Source organism: Taudactylus pleione, unplaced genomic scaffold (assembly GCF_031769625.1).
Source record: "Taudactylus pleione unplaced genomic scaffold, aTauple2 ptg000607l, whole genome shotgun sequence".
Classification (NCBI taxonomy): Eukaryota; Metazoa; Chordata; class Amphibia; order Anura; family Myobatrachidae; genus Taudactylus; species Taudactylus pleione.
Genome location: NW_028285009.1, coordinates 1,145,516 through 1,155,042, shown reverse-complemented (window position 1 = coordinate 1,155,042; position 9,527 = coordinate 1,145,516).

Below are 9,527 nucleotides of genomic sequence, written 5' to 3'. Positions count from 1 at the left end.
TGGGTGGTAACAGGGGAAGGTGTGGAGATCAGAACGCAGGCGTGCTTAAAGGTCAAAACGGACGTTTTATGGGTGTGCATAATTAATACAGCAGCGTCATTGACCACGTCACTGGGTTATTTTATAGTCAGAACTGCTCGCAAGATTGCGGTAGGAAAAACCAACCACAAGAATAGCGAGCAGTTCATACGCTGGTCGATGTACTCGATTAATCTAATAAATAGCGGACATGACGTAGGATGCGAGCAGCCAGGGGGCGTAGTTTTCCAAAAAACGACCGCAAGTTTTGTTTGCTCGTTCAGACCTAGAGGCGTGAACAGACCGCAAAGAGCGAACGGTTCATTTGAATAGCCACCCCTTTTTTCTGAACGAGCGAGCGCAAATAGCGTCCGGCTCTGAATGAGGTCCAAAGTCTTGCGCTGACCGCGGTTTTGCACAGGAGTGTGAGTTTTGGCCTTTTCCTGAGCAGGACACATAAAACATTCTTGCCTTATATTCTGTATGCTGTGTTTGTAGGGTATATCCATATTACTATTTGTCAGATAACGGAAGCAGAGCCGGACTAACAGCAGGGAAGCCAGGGTGGTGGTCCTGGGGTGCCCCCACACATAGCTACATCCCCAGAGTGTGGTCACTGGATCTGATTCAGACCCACTCGCGAGCGGCTGTCCGCTTGCAAGTGGGTCGATGGTGTGCACTGAGCATGCGCACGACGGAGGGAGCTCCGTCGTGCGCATGCGCCAGACGCGACGAGCGAAGGACTTTCCTTCGCTCGTTGTGTCTGATCAAAGGGGGCGTGCTGTCGATGTTGATTGACAGCACGCCCCCTTTGGTGGGCGTGCCGGGGGCGTGCCTCCCAGACGGGGGCGTTCCCAAGGGAACGCCTACCGTCTGAAGCCGGCCCACTGACATCACTAGTGATGTCAGTGGGAGTGATTTTGGCTCTGATAGAGCCAAAATCACTCCGGGCCTTGCGGTTGAGAAACTCAACCGCAGGCTCCGGCTCGCAGTGGCGATGGTCGCGATGGTCAAGACCATCGCGACCATCAATCTGCACGCTCGTATAGGCTGTGGGTGGTGACCCACAGCTATACGAGCGTCCAGGAGGACGCTCCATTTTTATGGAGGACGGCCCTCATTCAGAGCGAGCGCTCTGCTCAGAGTGTCCGGCTCTGTATCAGGGCCACTGTCACATGTGAGAACGGGCTTTTCTGTGTTCATTACATTTGTGGTGATGGGAATATTTTTCACATTATACTTTTTAATAACATCACAAGCACGTCTTATTGACAGTATTATTTGTAGGGGTCCCACAAGTTAGTTCCCCTTAGGCCCCCACACACCTTTAGCCGGCCCAGAGTGGATGTAACAATAATCCTTGGTGAACGAAAAAATAAAACTCAAAAGAAAACAAAACTAAGCAATGACGCTTTGTATAACAATACCCCCTGCTAAACTCAATCTATACTACCACCCATTCTACACTACCGCCCCTCACTATACTACCGCCAATTCTACACTACCACCCCTCACTATACCACCGCCAATTCTACACTACCACCCCTCACTATACCACCGCCAATTCTACACTACCACCCCTCACTATACCACCACCCATTCTACACTACCACCCTTCACTATACCACCACCCACTGTACTCTACCATGCCTCACTATACCACCACCCATTCTACACTACCGCCCCTCACTATACCACCACCAATTCTACACTACCACCCCTCACTATACCACCGCCAATTCTACACTACCACTCCTCACTATACCGCCCCTCACTATACCACCACCCATTCTACACTACCGCCCCTCACTATACCACCGCCAATTCTACACTACCACCCCTCACTATACCACCGCCAATTCTACACTACCACTCCTCACTATACCGCCCCTCACTATAGCACCACCCATTCTACACTACCGCCCATTCTACACTACCACCCCTCACTATACCACCGCCAATTCTACACTACCACTCCTCACTATACCGCCCCTCACTATACCACCACCCATTCTACACTACCGCCCATTCTACACTACCACCCCTCACTATACCACCGCCCATTCTACACTACCACCCCTCACTATAGCACCACCCACTGTACTCTACCACCCCTCACTATACCACCACCCATTGTACACTACCACCCATTCTACACTACCGCCCCTCATTATACCACCACCCATTCTACACTACCACCCCTCACTATACCACCACCCATTCTACACTACCGCCCATTCTACACTACCACCCCTCACTATACCACCACCCATTCTACACTACCACTCCTCACTATACCGCCCCCCTCTATACCACCACCCATTCTACACTACCGCCCATTCTACACTACCACCCCTCACTATACCACCACCCATTCTACACTACCACCCCTCACTATACCACCGCCCATTCTACACTACCACCCCTCACTATACCACCACCCATTCTACACTACCACCGCCCATTCTACACTACCACCCCTCACTATACCACCACCCACTGTACACTACCACCCATTCTACACTACCGCCCCTCATTATACCACCACCCATTCTACAATACTACCCCTCACTATACCACCACCCACTGTACTCTACCGCCCATCACTATATCACCACCCATTCTACAATACCGCCCCTCACTATACCACCACCCACTGTACTCTGCCGCCCATCACTATACCACCACCCATTCTACAATACCGCCCCTCACTATACCACCACCCACTGTACTCTGCCGCCCCTCACTATACCACCACCCATTGTACACTACCAACCATTCTACACTACCGCCCCTCATTATACCACCACCCATTGTCCACTACCACCGCCCCCCCACACACACCATCCATTGTACACTACCACCACTGACTTCACCACCACCCATTCTACACTACCACCCATTCTACACTACCACCCCTCACTGCACCACCACCCATTCTACACTACCACCCTTCACTAGAACCACACTCATTCTGCACTACCACCTCTCACTGTGCCACCACCCATTGTACAACCCCCCCATTCTACACTACCATCCATTGTACACTACCACCCCTCACTGCACCCCCACCCAGTGTACACTACCACCCCTCACTATACCACCACCCATTGTACACTACCACCCCTCACTATACCACCACCCATTGTACACTACCACCCCTCACTATACCACCACCCATTGTACACTACCACCCCTCACTATACCACCACCCATTGTACACTACCACCCATTCTACACTACCGCCCCTCATTATACCACCACCCATTGTACACTACCACCTACACAGAATGACAAGCAAATAGTAAACACATCATACACAGAATACAGGAGCTCATTCAGACCCGCTCGCAAGTTGCGGTCGCTCGTTGGCAAAAAGGGGCCAGTTAGTTAAATGAAGTGCTCGCACTGCGGCGCGTAAGGACGCCCACTATGTTTTAGCGAGCTACGGCAAAGTGTGCTCGCAAGTATCTAAAGACGCCCCCTTGCCACTCGCAACATATGTCATCTCCGGGAAATGTAGGATTAATCGGGACCATCGAAAGCCATCAGAGCTGCTCGCAGCCCCTGGGGTTGCCTTAGCCTGCTGCAAGCACAGCGATCAGTGCTGGCTGAAATACATGCAGGTGACATGTACAATGACGCTACTTTGCTAATTATGCACGCCCTTTAAACTGCGTTTTGGCGGCCAGACACGCCTGCGTTCGCACATCCACTCCCCCGTTCACAAGCACCTTCCGCTGTTACCACCCACAAACGGCGCTATCTGTCACTCAAAGCAGCGACCTGATAGTGGCTTACAAGCAACCAAAAACAGATCACTACAAATGGCTTGCGCACGCACACTGCGAATTATACGCATGCGCAGATGGGCGAAAATCGCTCAGAACGAGCGCACCATAGCGAGCGGGTCTGAATCAGGTCCATAGTCCCATCAAATAATTCTATAATACCTCCACATTATGCTACTCTCAAAATATACCACACCCCATGCTGTCATCATTGCATCCCATCTCTAATAAACACTACACAGCTGACAGCTACTTATACTATAGAATATCTCTCATAACATACCCTCTACCACAATAATTCCCCGCCAAATACTGTCACCAAACTACCCCACACAGCATCCTGGTACCCATCACTACTTCCCTCGTCATTCTACCTCCAGCACACAGGTGCCCGCAGGGTGGATGGATAATACTCAGATCTGCCACAAACAGGCTGATGGCGCCAATCATGCATCTGTATGTGTCATCAGCCATCCGGATTACTAACCCAGATCATTCTATTGCGATAGTATAAGGCAGGGCTGTAACTAGGGGTGTACGAGCAGTGCCAACCCCCGGGGGCATAGGGCCCAGGGGCTGCCCTGTTAGAGCGCTGGTGTAAGGTAGTCGCCCACTTGGCTGTACTAACTACTGGGCTTAGTTTTACTGATATACAGTAATCTCTGCATGTACAGCCACTATAACATAACCACACTGCCATTAGCTCAACCCACACTAATTGCCCTTCTTACACCACAGGTACTTTCTCCAACACAACACTACAACCAAATCATACAGGGCCTCATTCAGAGGCGGTCGGAGGATGCAAGCGGTCGCTCAGAAACTGGGCGGCCGCTTGCATCCTGACCGCCCGCCTCTGTTTCGGTCGTTAGGCTGTGGGTTTACACCCACAGCTCTAACGACCGCTAGGGTGATGGTCGCGATGGTCAGAGACCATCGCGACTATCGGGGCTTACGATGAGACCCTAGGGTAGGGTCTCACTTGTCGTAAGCCCCGGAGAGCTTCTGGCTCTGTCAGAGCCGGAAGCTCTCCACTGACATCACTAGTGATGTCAGTGGGGCCTCCTCCAAACGGTAGGTTTGGGCTGCCACCCCCCCTGGCCCGCCTTCCAAACGGGGCGAGCTATCAATCAACATCGACAGCTCGCCCCCTTTGGAAAGAGACCCACTACGACCGGCGCTGTCGGTCGTAGCAGGTCTCACGCATGCGCACGAATTACACCACTAACACAATCTTCAGCCAGATTAAGAGGTCTATTCACTAAGGACCTCATTCAGAGCCGCTCGCAAAATGCGAGCGCTCGCTCTGAATGTGGGCGGCTGCTTCCCTGTAAAGAGCCGGCCTCCTGGCCGTTCGCTGTGACCACCCACAGCTTTAGCGAGCGGCCAGGTTGATGGTCGCGATGGTCAAGACCATCGCGATCATCGGGGCTTGCGACGAGACTCTTGTGGTAGGGTCTCGTTTGCCGAAAGCCCCAGTGAGCTTTCGGCTCTAATAGAGCCGGAAACTCACCACTGACATCACGAGTGATGTCAGTGGGGCCCCCCACCCCGCCTACAAAACGGAGCGAGCTGTCGATTACCATCGACAGCCGCCCCTTTTGTAGTGAGCCCCGGAGCGAGAGAATTTCTCTCTTGCTCCTGGGCTTGCACACGCGCAGTGGGGCCGCTATGCGTGCGCAGGGCCTCAACATCGACCCCCCTCCGAGCACTCAGCGCTTGCGAGCGGGTCTGAATGAGGCCCTAAGCCTTGGAGAGAGGTAAACTCCCAGCCAACCAGCTCCTAATTGTGATTTTTCAAACACAGCCTGTAAAGTGACAGTTAGGAGCTGACTGGCTGGCACTTATCTTTCTCTCTTTTATCTCTCTCCAAGGTTTAGTAAATAGACCCCTAAGATCACTAAACAGCATAGCTTTGTGCACTAATTTCTACCCCAGTTTGTCATTACATAAATATCAGTTAGGAATCGTCTAGACCACTCACTAGGCCTGAGCCCAGGTTGCCTAATGGATTATGTATCTGTGATGCTGTATATGTGCCACATGTCAGTTTCTTAATGTTTAAGATAGGCACTAATGTAGACCAAAATACAATTGTTTTATTCTAATAAGATAACACGGAGCAATATCCAAGTCACTTTTTGCTCCATACTTTGGGGCAGATGTACTAAGCTCTGGAAAGTGATAAATTGGAGAGTGAAAAACTAACAACCAATCAGCTCCTAAAGGTGCGTACACATTGGGCGATATTACTGAGCTATTGCATGATTACAACATCATAATCGTGCAATTGATCAGTAATTGCGCACTTTTATGTCAGAAACGACCAACGATGCGCGCTCCTGCTGGTCATTTCCGACATTGTCCATCGCCTGAACATGCCGCACAATCTGCCGATAACGACAGCTTGGCATGTTCAGGAATGATGGAGCGTGCCTGCACTGAACGACTGATCGCTCAGTGCAGACACTACAGGTGATCAGGAACGACGGTATGATTACGATGTCGTAATTGTACTGTCTTTCCCGATCGCCCAGTGTGTACGCACCTTAACTGTCATTTTGCAAACACAGCCTGTGACAATTGGGAGCTGATTGGCTGGCAGTTGATCACTCTCCAATTTATCACTTTCCAGAGCTTAGTACATCTCCCCCATATCTAATAATGTTTGTATAAAATGTCAACTTAGAACGTCACCATCAAAATCCTACACTTGTCTCTGGTGAGTAGACAATGGTGGTCCCAGGAATGGGGCTCTCTGCGGTTCTGAGTGGGGGTATGGGTAGTGTGCGACGGCTGAAAATTTCTTAAATGGATTTAATTTTTTTAAACACTATTAAGTTTAATGTTATGGGGCCTATTTACTGTAGGAATACACGAAGATAATGGTGATTTTGTATTGGGGTGTTCACGTACCCTCAGACAGTGTTAGCTCATAGGGCTAGAGCAGACCAGGCCAAACTGTGGCTCTCCGTCCGTTTTGAAACTACAAGTCCCAGCATACCCTCCCACCGATCTGTTGGTAAAGCATGCTGGGACATGTAGTTTCACAACGGACGGAGAGCCACAGGTTGGCCAGGCCTCCTGGGCTAGAGAATAGGAACCCAACAAATACAAGTAACCTGGACTGTGGAGCTGGATATATTAGGAAATGGCCATTTTAAAGAAGTGATTATACTTCAATATATTCATTCAAAGGAAGTTTGCAGTATTGTAAGTGCAGAAATAATATTGCAACATTAGGATGTTCTTTTTTTGTAATAATTTACAGTCGTCTGGGTGTCAGCTCCTCGGTTATTGTGTATATATACACATACATATTTAGTGGGGAAGGGGCAGCTGTAAAAAAAACTAAAAAAATTAAAAAAGCTTGATGGAATAGAAATGTGATAAAGGGAGAGATTTATCAGGATATAATTTTTTTTTTTTTAAATAGCGAGATAATGATTATGAATGATATAAGGTTTGTTACTGTCACAGTGAGGGATGTGCGGTGCAGTATGTACTGTGACATCAGTACAATTATCTTTAATCCCTGTGACACATACAGCAGTTATGTATTTACTAATGGTCATGTGTGAAGCACCTAGGGGCATGTTTGCCTTGGGTTCTTATATGTTATCCCAACACTGATTTCAGTTACAAGATAATATCTAGTGTCACTATTTGGTGGTCTTTAAAGCCACATCATTGCTAACATTTCTCACAGGTAATTAAGTATTAAAATCCTGGATTAAAATTGACTAAACTTTTGCTAAAAATTGAGGTTTTACCTGAGCAGCCAAATAGAATCTAGCTTTCATTTATCTCTCTATGAAATGAAAGCTGGGATACGATTGGTTGCTATAGGGAACACTTCAATTTTTTTTCTTTGTAGAAGCTTTAGTATACCTACCTCAGGATTTTAACCCTTACTCATAAGTACAAAATACTAATAATGCTGTGGCTTTAAGGCAGGGGTGGGGAACCTTTTTTCTGCCGAGGGCCAATTTAATCTATATAACATTATTTACGGGCTGGATGCAGGCCACGCCCCCTCCGTGTGATGTCACATAGGGGTGGGGCCACAATCGCCGGTGATTCTAGCAATGCCTGGAGCATCCTGAGGAAGCTCCGGGGAGCTGTAAGGGCAGCGGTGTGACCGTCTGAAGCGTCCTACATTCCTACACAAACAGGCATCTACCGGATGATTTCCTACATGAATAGTGAGTACCGACTGATGACACTGTCTGGCCAGGGAGGATCAATTTCTTTAGAGAGAAACCACCATATTGGTAAGATGTATTTTTATTAAGTACACACAAAACAGGATTTTATTAGTGGAATTACTTAGTCATGGGTTGGACTATATCTATCCCACTCTGCCCCAGTTCAATTCTGCCCCTAATGTATATTTTTATTTCCCATTAATTTAACTCCACATGCTGGACACGCCTCCTCCCTGGCACACATGGATGGGGCACCGTAGCACGCACGTGCTTCGGGCACCCTGGTCACACCTCTGCTTAGATTAAGGGTAATGGGCTGCCTTTTTGGAGGTTAGAGGGCAAGTTCTGATGCCCTTGAAGCGTATCAGGTTGTCCATTGCTGCTCTACGCTAAGATGGCTGCCTGGCGACTGCTTCCTGTTGCCCTTTGTTTCTCTGACCTCTGTGTGCGCGCCACTACATCTCTCCCCTCCCGTACAGTTTCCTGTTGGAATCTAGGTAATGCACATTCAAGGCCTGCTGAAGGGTTGGGCAAGTGAGATAATTGCCTGTGGTCCCAAATGCTAGAAGAACCTATATAATGAAATAAACCTGTTGTGTCCATGACACTATCACAGCTGCCTTGAAATTGTAAATCGAGGAAGGGGAAGTTCTTGCCACATTATATATTAGTTTATATTATTTAAGATCTTTCTCACCAATGCCAGGCATGTAAGCCTTTATATACTTGATTCAAAAATATCCTGCACACTTTAGAATACTTTTAAGAATTTTTTTAATCAAATTGAATATTGCATCTATTTGTACCAGACAATGGGGTCTACTTACTAAACCTTGGATGGATATATAAAGTGGGCGGAGATAAAGTACCAACCAACCAGCTCCTGTCATTTTTTAAACACAGCCTGTGACATGACAGTTAGGAGCTGATTGACTGGTACTTTATCTCTATACACTTCATCTAGATCCAAGGCTTAGTAAAATAGACCCCAATGAGTTACAGATACAGTAAGAATTTATTTTGATAATTGTTCGGAAATTAATATCCTATTATTTTATTTCAAGCACACCAACAAAAGTGGACAAACTTATAGTAATATTAAATGATGCCATTTATTTATCCGTGGTTAAATTCCACCACATTTAGTGTAATAAGCCCCGACATGTATGTATATATCTCATGTCTCACTACTCAGCCTTGCTTGCTGCAAAATCTATATTTCTTCGTTATTGGGTATTAGATATCCTTGTCTGCATTAGTGTACATCTGACTTCAAACTGTTTCCTTAGATTACAACGGAATCGGTTTGAAATACCGCCGGCGGCGGTTCAAATTCTGACGCCGGAAGATCCCGGCATCAGTGAAGATCCTGACAGCTGTAAAGGTAAGCACTAACTAACCTACCCCCCCCCAACCCTCCTTTAGGGGTACCTAACCCTAACCTCCCTCCCTAGTGCTTAACCCTAACCTCCCTTCCCCGCAGCCTAATTCTAAGTGCCTAACCCTCACC